Raw genomic sequence first — 8,881 nt, forward strand, 5'->3', positions numbered from 1 at the left:
TGAGGGGCGGCGGTGCCGGGCGGGGCGCGGCGGCCCCTCAGGAGCTGAGGGCGGGCGGTGCCCGGCCATGGGGACAAGGGACATTACAGCTCATCCCATCCCGCGCCTTAGGCAGGGACACCTTCCTCTATCCCTGGTTGCTCCGAGCCCTGTCCAACCTGGCCTTGGACACTGCCAGGGATGGGGCAGCCACAGCTTCTCTGGGCAGCCTGTGCCAGGGCCTCACCACCCTCACAGGGAAGAATTCCTTCCCAATCTCCCATTTAACCCTGCCCTCTGGCAGTGGGAAACGTTCCCCCTCTTTCTGCTTCTCCATGCTCTTGTTCCCTCTCCATCTCTCCTGTTGGTCAGCACTCACCAGCCAATCCACCGTACACAGCGCCAGTCACAAATTCCTGAATCCCAGAATCCCTAATTCCCAGAGCCCCAGGATGGGTCAGGTTAGAAAGGACCACTGGAGACCATCTGGTCCCACCTCTCTGCTTAAGAAGGGTCATGCCACAGCACAGGGTTATGTCTGTGAAAAACGCCAACCACTTGTTTTTAAAATTTTAGAAGTTTAATAGTAATAAAATGGTTATAAAAATAGTAATACAATTAGAGTAATAATAATTTGGACAATTTGAATTAAGACAATATGAGACAATAGAGACAAAGAATTACAGATGTCCGGGTACCTTTTTCTGGGCAGCAGGAGCCTGAAAAAGGACACCCGTTAACAGAGGATTAACCCTTAAAAACAACAGCCTGTTGCATATTCATACATCTCATGCATGATGCATAAATTCCATTCAAATACAGGATTCTGTATGGTCATCATCAACTTCTTCCTCTGAATCCTAACAGCGCCTTCGAGGCGGGAAGAAGTTCGTTTCTTCTGATAACGGAGCAATAAATTCTTTCTCTCTGAAAGATTTAGGTGTCCTGTGGCTGCTATCTCACTGCAAGTCTTTTCTTTAAAAAAAGTATCCTACATAGCATAGTTTCTATTTTAACACTTTTTAGAACTTAAAAGTATACTTAACACACTACTTAAGAGAATTAACACAGCATTACTTTCTAACACAACACATAATTTGCGAAAAGCCAATCATAAAATGCACGCATTTTCCACAGGGACGATCGAGCGCCGAGCGGCGGAGCCTCCAGTGAGGGACACTCCACAGCCTCTCTGGACAATCTGTTCAGTGCTCGGTCACTGCACAGGGAAGTTCTGCCTCCTGTCCAGGTGGAACTTGCTGGGATCAGTCCCTGCCCGTTCTTCTGGTGCCATTGCTGGGCCCTGGAGCAGAGCCTGGGCCCTGCTCTGACCCTCCCTGCACACAGGGACACCCAGGGATGAGGGCCCCTCTCAGCTGTGTCTCCTCTCCAGGCTGAACAGCCCCAGCTCCCTCAGCCTTTCCTCATCAGGGAGATGCTCCCTTCATCATCTTTCCATCACACCAGTGTCACTGTCATATTTTCTGAAAAATCCCTTCGCCAGGATTTCTTCTCCTGGGAAGCTAAGAAGCTTCAGAGAAAAAGGAAAAACAATGTTATCTCATCTTTCTCTCCTGTGTTTTGCTGCTTTGGAATGTGGTCTGGAGATTGTTTATCTGACAGGTGGCTGTTTGATTTGTTTAATGTGAATTGTTTTTATTTAATGACCTATCACCATTCAGCTGTGTTGCGACTGAGGTGTCAGTCACAAGTTTTTAGTATCTTGTTAAGCCTTTTGTAAGTATCCTTTCTCTACTCTTTAGTATAGTTTTAGTATAGCATTAATATAATATAATATAATATATAATATAATATAATATAATATAATCCTTTGAAGAACATGGAGTCAGATTCTCAATTCCTCCTTCGTTCTGGGGACCCAGCAAATACCATACACCAGTGCAATTGTCTCTTCTTGGTTGTACTACCAGCTCCTTGACTGCCCAGACATCAGAGAGGGATGTAGTACCCAAATGATCTTGTTGTTGCTAAAAATCACCTCTGCATTTCAAATTTCCATCCAAAGATGCTGCCTTTGCATCCTTCCGGTGGCTGTTCTACAAGAACAGATGCCAAAACTCGCTCTGCCTTGCTTAGACTCTGCTTTTTAGTGTTCCTGCTCTTACTGAGGTCACAGTGGCTGGGCAGGACCTGTTAGGTTTTACACTGCTTCCTAAAAGTTCAATAAAAGGAGATATTTCCCCCTTTCCCATCAAGGTCAGTGCCTCATGTGTATGGCCAAGTCCTAAATGCCTTCAGCCCAGCAGAATGTGCCACCTGGTTGATTTTAGGGCTGAAACCACCATTTGCTCAGCCAAGAGGCTCTTTGCTGGGACAGGGACTGTGGGAATCATCGTGTTTGTGCTCTTTGCACAGCTGAGTTGTGGCACCGTGCCCCAAAACTGGAGACTCGCCCTCCTATCAGCACCCACACTCACAGCTGCTCACCGAACTCCTGGGCAGCCTTTATCGTATCACAGGACAGAGCCTGCTGGCTGATTGTGTGCAGGAGATGGGTGTAGCTGTTCTCAGAAGAAAACTCATCCTATCAACACTTTTTTAAAGTAAGAGGCCATGAAGAGAATAAAGTTGGTGGAGCTGCATGTCCACAGCAAGGAGTCCACTGGGGTGAGGCTGGCACCCAGATTCTGCTGGACTCCACGAGGGAAAACTGAAGTAGCCTTAGAAAGGGAAAATTCTCTTGATATCGGGTATATTGAACTGAAATAGGATGGCACTCTCCATTAGATACATTTCTTTTTATGCTGTTTGGGAACTTGACAATTCTCTAGAGGACAAGAGTGCTGGAATGAGCACATTCTTCTTGAATGAAGAGGAGCTGAATGTCTGCTGGTTTATGAACCCACATTCAGCATTTTGGGATCTCAAGCACAGCAATGTGTCCTGTGAGGTGACAAATTCAGTCCTACATTTGACCATGTCCTTCAGAGATATTTCTGCTCAGGTTTTGCAGCTGTGCTTCTTGCTTGCAAATTCTACCTTTTCATTTTTCCTTTCTGGGGAATTTTTCTTCATTTGAAGTCCCTGCAGCTCCGACTGGCAGCCTGACAGGAAAATTGTGGCTGCCCCATCCCTGGAAGTGTCCAAGGCTGGGCTGGACAGGGCTTGGAGCAACCTGGGGTAGTGGAAGGTGTCCCTGCCATGGCAGGGGGTTGGAACTGGATGGGCTTTCATGTCCCTTCCATCCCAAGACTGTATGGAGGCAGGAAGGACAAAGCTGCAAATTTCCCAGCAAAGAATCCTTCTAAAGAGGGGCCTTACTTGGTCCAAACTGCAGAAATCCAGAAACATGTTCTGGTTTGGTGCAGTCCAGGCACTGCCCAATTTCTTAAACATCCAGTAAAGCTGCATGGAGCAGGAAGTTCTTAAGGGAGTTCTTAATGAGCAGCCAGGAGAGATTAGAGGGCCTGGAGCAGATTTTGCAAAGTATTTGGAGTTAAATCTGATCCCACGTCACACTTCCTAAATCTCCAAGAGTCCTGGTGTTATGGGGTTTTGAAGCCTTGGAAGCAGGGTTGGATATGGGAATCCCACTCCTAAATCAAGGATAGAACCATAGAATCTTGGGATTATTAAAGTTGGAAGGGACCTTGAGGGCCATCCAGGTTCTCCTGCTGTTTCTGGCTGTGGGAGTGGTTTGTGCATTACTGCCCTTCTCAGGGGAGCCCTGGAGGCTGTGGGGCAGTGGGATGTCCTCTGAAGGACGAAGTGACAAACTGCTGGCAAGCAGAATTCCATGTTTGATGGATCAGTGATTTGATCTCTCAGTTTGATCCAGCATCTCTGCAGACAGAAGCTGATCAAATCCTCCTTTTCCTGAGCTGATCCTGACAAGTATTCTCATTCCCAGCAGCACTTGTACAAAGATCCTTTTCTTCTGGATTCCTTCTGCTGAACTGTACCTCCAGCAAACAACATTATTACTTTTTCCCCCTCCTTATTCCAAACACATCTATATTTCATAACCACAAACATTAACTCTCTGAGCAATCTTGAAGAACAAAGGCTTTGAGATAAGATTATCTTGCCACAGAGGTGTTTATAAGCCTTTTTCCCCCCTCATTCCCTCCTGCTTACGAATTCCACCCCTTGGCAGACAGGTTGGGATTGTTATGTAACAGTTTAGCTACGTGCAATTAGAGGGCACAAAATTATAGATGGAGCAGGGATATTATCCAGTGTGGATGGCACAAGCTTACCTGAGTTTCTAAAGCACATGGGTGAGTTTGTGGAGGAGAAAAACATTAATGATGAGTGACTGTAAATCTCCTGGATGTGCAGCGACAGTGCCTGGTTCAGAAAGTCCTACAGCTGTAGATCCCAGAGCCTGTTAGAGCACTGTGGGGAAAAAGCTGCTGCTGGAAACAAAGGAGCAGGATTAAGAGGATCTTGCCTTGATTTGCTGGGGTTGCTTTTATGTTCTGAGTTGGGTTCCCTGAGTGATGAGCAATTCCTGCCTCAGCACAGCAAGGAGCAGAGGAGCTCAGCAAACCAACCACTCCATAAAAATACTGCTTTTCAAGGCCATTTATTATAAGCAGGGCATTGAGCCATGAGGGAGCCAAGTGCAGTAATTATATTTGTGAAGCACGGGTCGTTTCTGTTTGCTGGACTCACTTGATATTCACACAATGCTGTCATTTTTCTGGACTCACTTGATATTCACACAGTCATTTTTCTGTGGTGTTCAGTGAAGCACGGGTCATTTCTGTTTGCTGGACTCACTTGATATTCACACAATGCTGTCATTTTTCTGTGGTGTTCAACTTATCAGCCTCTATTTTAAAGACTACTTGTGCTAGAATCATGTTTACCCTCCCTCTGGGCAGTACTTTGTATTTGAAGGTGCTGCTGAAGGTAAACCAACCTCCTCCTTTGACATGGAACTTGCATTTAAACAGATTTTTTGAAACACTGCCTATCTTTTCTGAAGTCTGTTGAATTTCACAGTGTTCTGCAGATAATGGTATTTCCATCTTGCCTAATTTCTGCACATAAACAGGTCTTAAACTGTTCACAGTGGGAAGACAGGAGCTAAAACACCTTCCAGCTTTTGCTTTTTCAGTTTTCTCTGTGTAAAAAGGCAAATATCCAATACTTTATTTACTCCTGAGAGGATATCTTCCCTGTCTCTGTCTGCAGGGAGGGCTCAGAGCAGGGACCAGGCTCTGCTCTGGGGGGCCCAGCAATAGGAGAAAAGGAATTGGTAGGAACTGATGCCCAGGAAGTTCCACCTGGATATAAGGAAGAACTTTTTCTCTGTGCAGTGACAGAGCCCTGAATAGATTGTCCAGAGAGGAAGTGAAGTTTCCTCACTGGAGATATTCCAGAATGATCTGGACACAACCCTGTGCCCTGTGTTCTGGGATGGCCCTGTTGGAGCAGGGAGGTGGCACCAGATGGCCTCCAAATTTCTTTTCCAACCTGACCCAACTTGGGATTCTGGGATGAGCTGCCGTCCTGACCAGGAACGTGGATGCTGCACAAGAGCCCTCGAACACATGGACTGAGCCAGACACTGGAAGCAGAGAGAACAATTGGAGGTTTCCTGCAGGAACTGCATCCAGGCCACACTGGAAATGTGGCAGCAGATAATTCCTGGACCAGATCCCCCACTTGGGTGAACCTAGAGAGCCCCACTGAGCTGTGGTCACTTGAGAAGGGCAGGGATCCACCACAGTTCTTAGAATCATGGAGTGGTTTAGGTGGGAAAGGACATTAAAACTCATCTTGTTCCACCCCTTCCACAGGCTGGGACACTTTACACTATCCCAGGCTGCTCCAAGCCCTGCCAACCTGGCCTTGGACACTTCCAGATATCCAGGAGCAGTCACAGCTTCTCTGGGCAACCTTTGCTATGGCCTCCCCACCCTCACAGGGAACAATTTTGTCCATATATCTCACTTAAATTTCTCCTCTTTCAGTTTGACCCCATTACTCCTTGTCTTATCACTACAGTTCCTGAAGGAAAACCCTCCTCTCCAGCTTCCCCATTGCAAGGGTGGCCTGCAAATCTATACCAGCTCCTTTTCCTATGGTTTTTCCACAAGCCTTTGCTGCTGCCCAGAGATAGATTAGTAAGAAAATGTAACTTTGCCTGGGTTTTATGTGGCTCATCCCTCAGACCCAAGCAAAGTTTCAGTTCCTGAAAGGATCTCCTGCTGTATCCCACAAGTGCCACAGCAGCCACAAAGAGACACCAAGGAGGGACACTGAGCTGGGCCTTGGTGACAGCTCAGCCACACAGGATGTGAAAAGAAGAAACATCTTCTGCCTGTGGTGCTGAACTGCTTTGACCCTGACACTTGTCATGCCCAGCAGATGTGACACGGGCTGTGCCCGGGCACAGGGAGGTGTCACATCGTGTTGGCAGCCCAGGACAACGTCACACTGATCACAGTCAGGGCTCATCTTCCCTCTGTGAGTGAAAGTGTCGCTTTTGCACCCAAACATGTGTCACACTGCATTGCTGCCTGCTTGGAGAAGGAAAAAAGGGAAGATTTTATTTAGAAGTCGTTCTCTTTAATTAAAAGAACACACTTGATGATCTTTGTTTCAATTAGATTTGCCTTGTCTTTTTTTTTTTAATGAGGGGTGAAAGCACTGTGTGAGCCACAGATGCCTTGTTTTTCAACACATTCTCCTGGCCTCATTCCCCTCCCTGTGAGCTCCTGCAAAGGGAAAACACAGGTGTTCCCCCTCCAGGTAGGCTGGGAATGAGGGAAGTCTTAGCTTGTGGCATCTTCCACCTGGCTGTTCCACACTGGGTGTGAGATCCCTGCCTGAAAGGAGCCTCTCAGCAGGGGTAACTCCTACTGGGTGCTCACAGCTTGGGGACAGCAGTGGCTGCAGCCACATTTCCCTGTGCAAAGGGACCTCATGGCATTTTGCACTGTAATGGACCAGGATCAAACCCTCAGTGCCCCCCAGATACTCCTGTGCTGCTGCTTTCTTAAAATTAACCCTTTTTTCTGTGACCACAGGACAGCAATCCTGCAATGTTCTCCCCTCAGGAGACCCCAATACTGCTCATGCACTGATGGCGGATAAAGGATCTGGTTTCCTTTACATCCACAATTTAAATTTCCACCCTCATGGTGATTGGTTTTATACTCACAGAATGATTAAGTTTGGAAAAGACCTTCAAGATCGCCGAGTCCAACCTGTGACCAATCCCCACCTTGTCAATGAGACCAGGGCACATCCAGGTGTTAAAAACAGATGAAACACAATTAAGGACAGTCCATAGCAACAAGAGTTATCAAAAAAAAAAGGAAAAAAAAAGGGAAAAGGGGAAAAAAACAAACCTGTGAAGAGCAGAAGTGGCTGAAGGGGACAAGGGGCCAATCTTACAGCACGAAGCACCACCATCACGACAAGAAAAACCTCCAAATAAATCAATCTTGAAGGCAGGTGCTCCAATAGTAGCCAGATTAGCCCTTGGGAAAACCTTTAGCTGTAGGAAGTCCTGGAAAAGAACCCTTGGGGAGGGAAAAGTTTGTGTTGCTGAGAGATTTAAGAGCAGGTTAGGCAGGAACCATCAGCAGAGATGTGTGTTCAGTGGATCCTGTCTGAGGGCAGAGAAAGAGGCTCACAAACCTCCCCTCTTCAGATTCAGCACCTGAATCTCTCCCTTTTGCTTGCTGCATCTCCAGTAAAGACGGAAAATAATGAGTGATTTACCCTGGGAATGTACAAAAAGGTCAGGGATACAAGTTCTGAGGTTACACAATTCTCAAGAAGCCCCAGCCTGCAGTGCCACCAGCCAGGAGGAATTCCTAGAGCCCAGACAGAGACATTGTTATTCTGGGGAAGGAAACAGCTCCCTTTGTTCCCTGAAGGCTTTCTTGTATTACCCGTTCATCCACGGCCTTGCAGCCTCCCATGTCAGCTAACAGAAAGGATGAAGGGTGCATCATAAATATAACAGTGATTGGAGATCGGTGGCAGAAAGGAGGGATTTTTGAGGAATAAAATCAGGCCCTGGGTCTTACCCCCCATGAACATGTGCCTGCAGAGAAGCCCTGATGCTGCTAAAGAAAACACAGCAGTTGTCACTTGCCCTTAAGCAGGAATTTCATACCTCAGAGTGGATACAGGGAGCTCACCAGGGGAAGTTCTGTAATATAAAATTGCCTTCAATTCTTTTTTGCTGACAACGCCAGGTTGGATGGGGCTCTGTCCAACCTGGAAGGTGTCCCTGCCCATGGCAGGGGCTGGAACTGGAGGAGCTTTAAGGTCTTTCCAACCCAAACCAGTCTGTGACGATTTCCCAGTTTTCCAGCATCGCTCCTGTAGCACATTGGCAAAACCACGTGGAAGTCTCTGAGCAGAAACAACCCAAGGAATCTTTCTGCCCTTCACAGCTTGATCATAAAAAGTCAAAACCTTTTGCCCTGAAACAAACATGAGTAACCACAGGCAGAAACAAAGCAGAAGGAGATGTTATAAACCCTCAGCAGCTGCTATTGCAGAGCTGGATTCACTAATGGAGTAATGACTGTAAACAGAATCCATTTTTCCTCCTTCCTTACTGGCCCCAACAGCACAAGTTTCCACACAGGGATTCATTTCAAGCAGGCTGTGGAAAGAAGATGCATAATTAGGGCAGCTAATGACGAGGATGAATTACCAGACTAAGTAGGAGCAGCACATCAAACACTCTCAGGCCAAGAGGAGAGAGTTTGCTCACTGTAAGCCTTCCCTGCCCTGTAAACCCTGCCCTGCTTTCCCAAAGGTCTGTGTGCTTCTGAACAACACAAACCTGTGTGGAAATGAGCTCATTCAGGGCTCTGTGGTGAGCAGATGTTGCAAAATAAGGGTTAAGGAATGTACTCTGTGAAAACCAAGCTGTTTAAAAATCCAGACAAAGCCTCACACC

This window comes from Geospiza fortis, unplaced genomic scaffold, assembly GCF_000277835.1.
Source record: "Geospiza fortis unplaced genomic scaffold, GeoFor_1.0 scaffold106, whole genome shotgun sequence".
Classification (NCBI taxonomy): Eukaryota; Metazoa; Chordata; class Aves; order Passeriformes; family Thraupidae; genus Geospiza; species Geospiza fortis.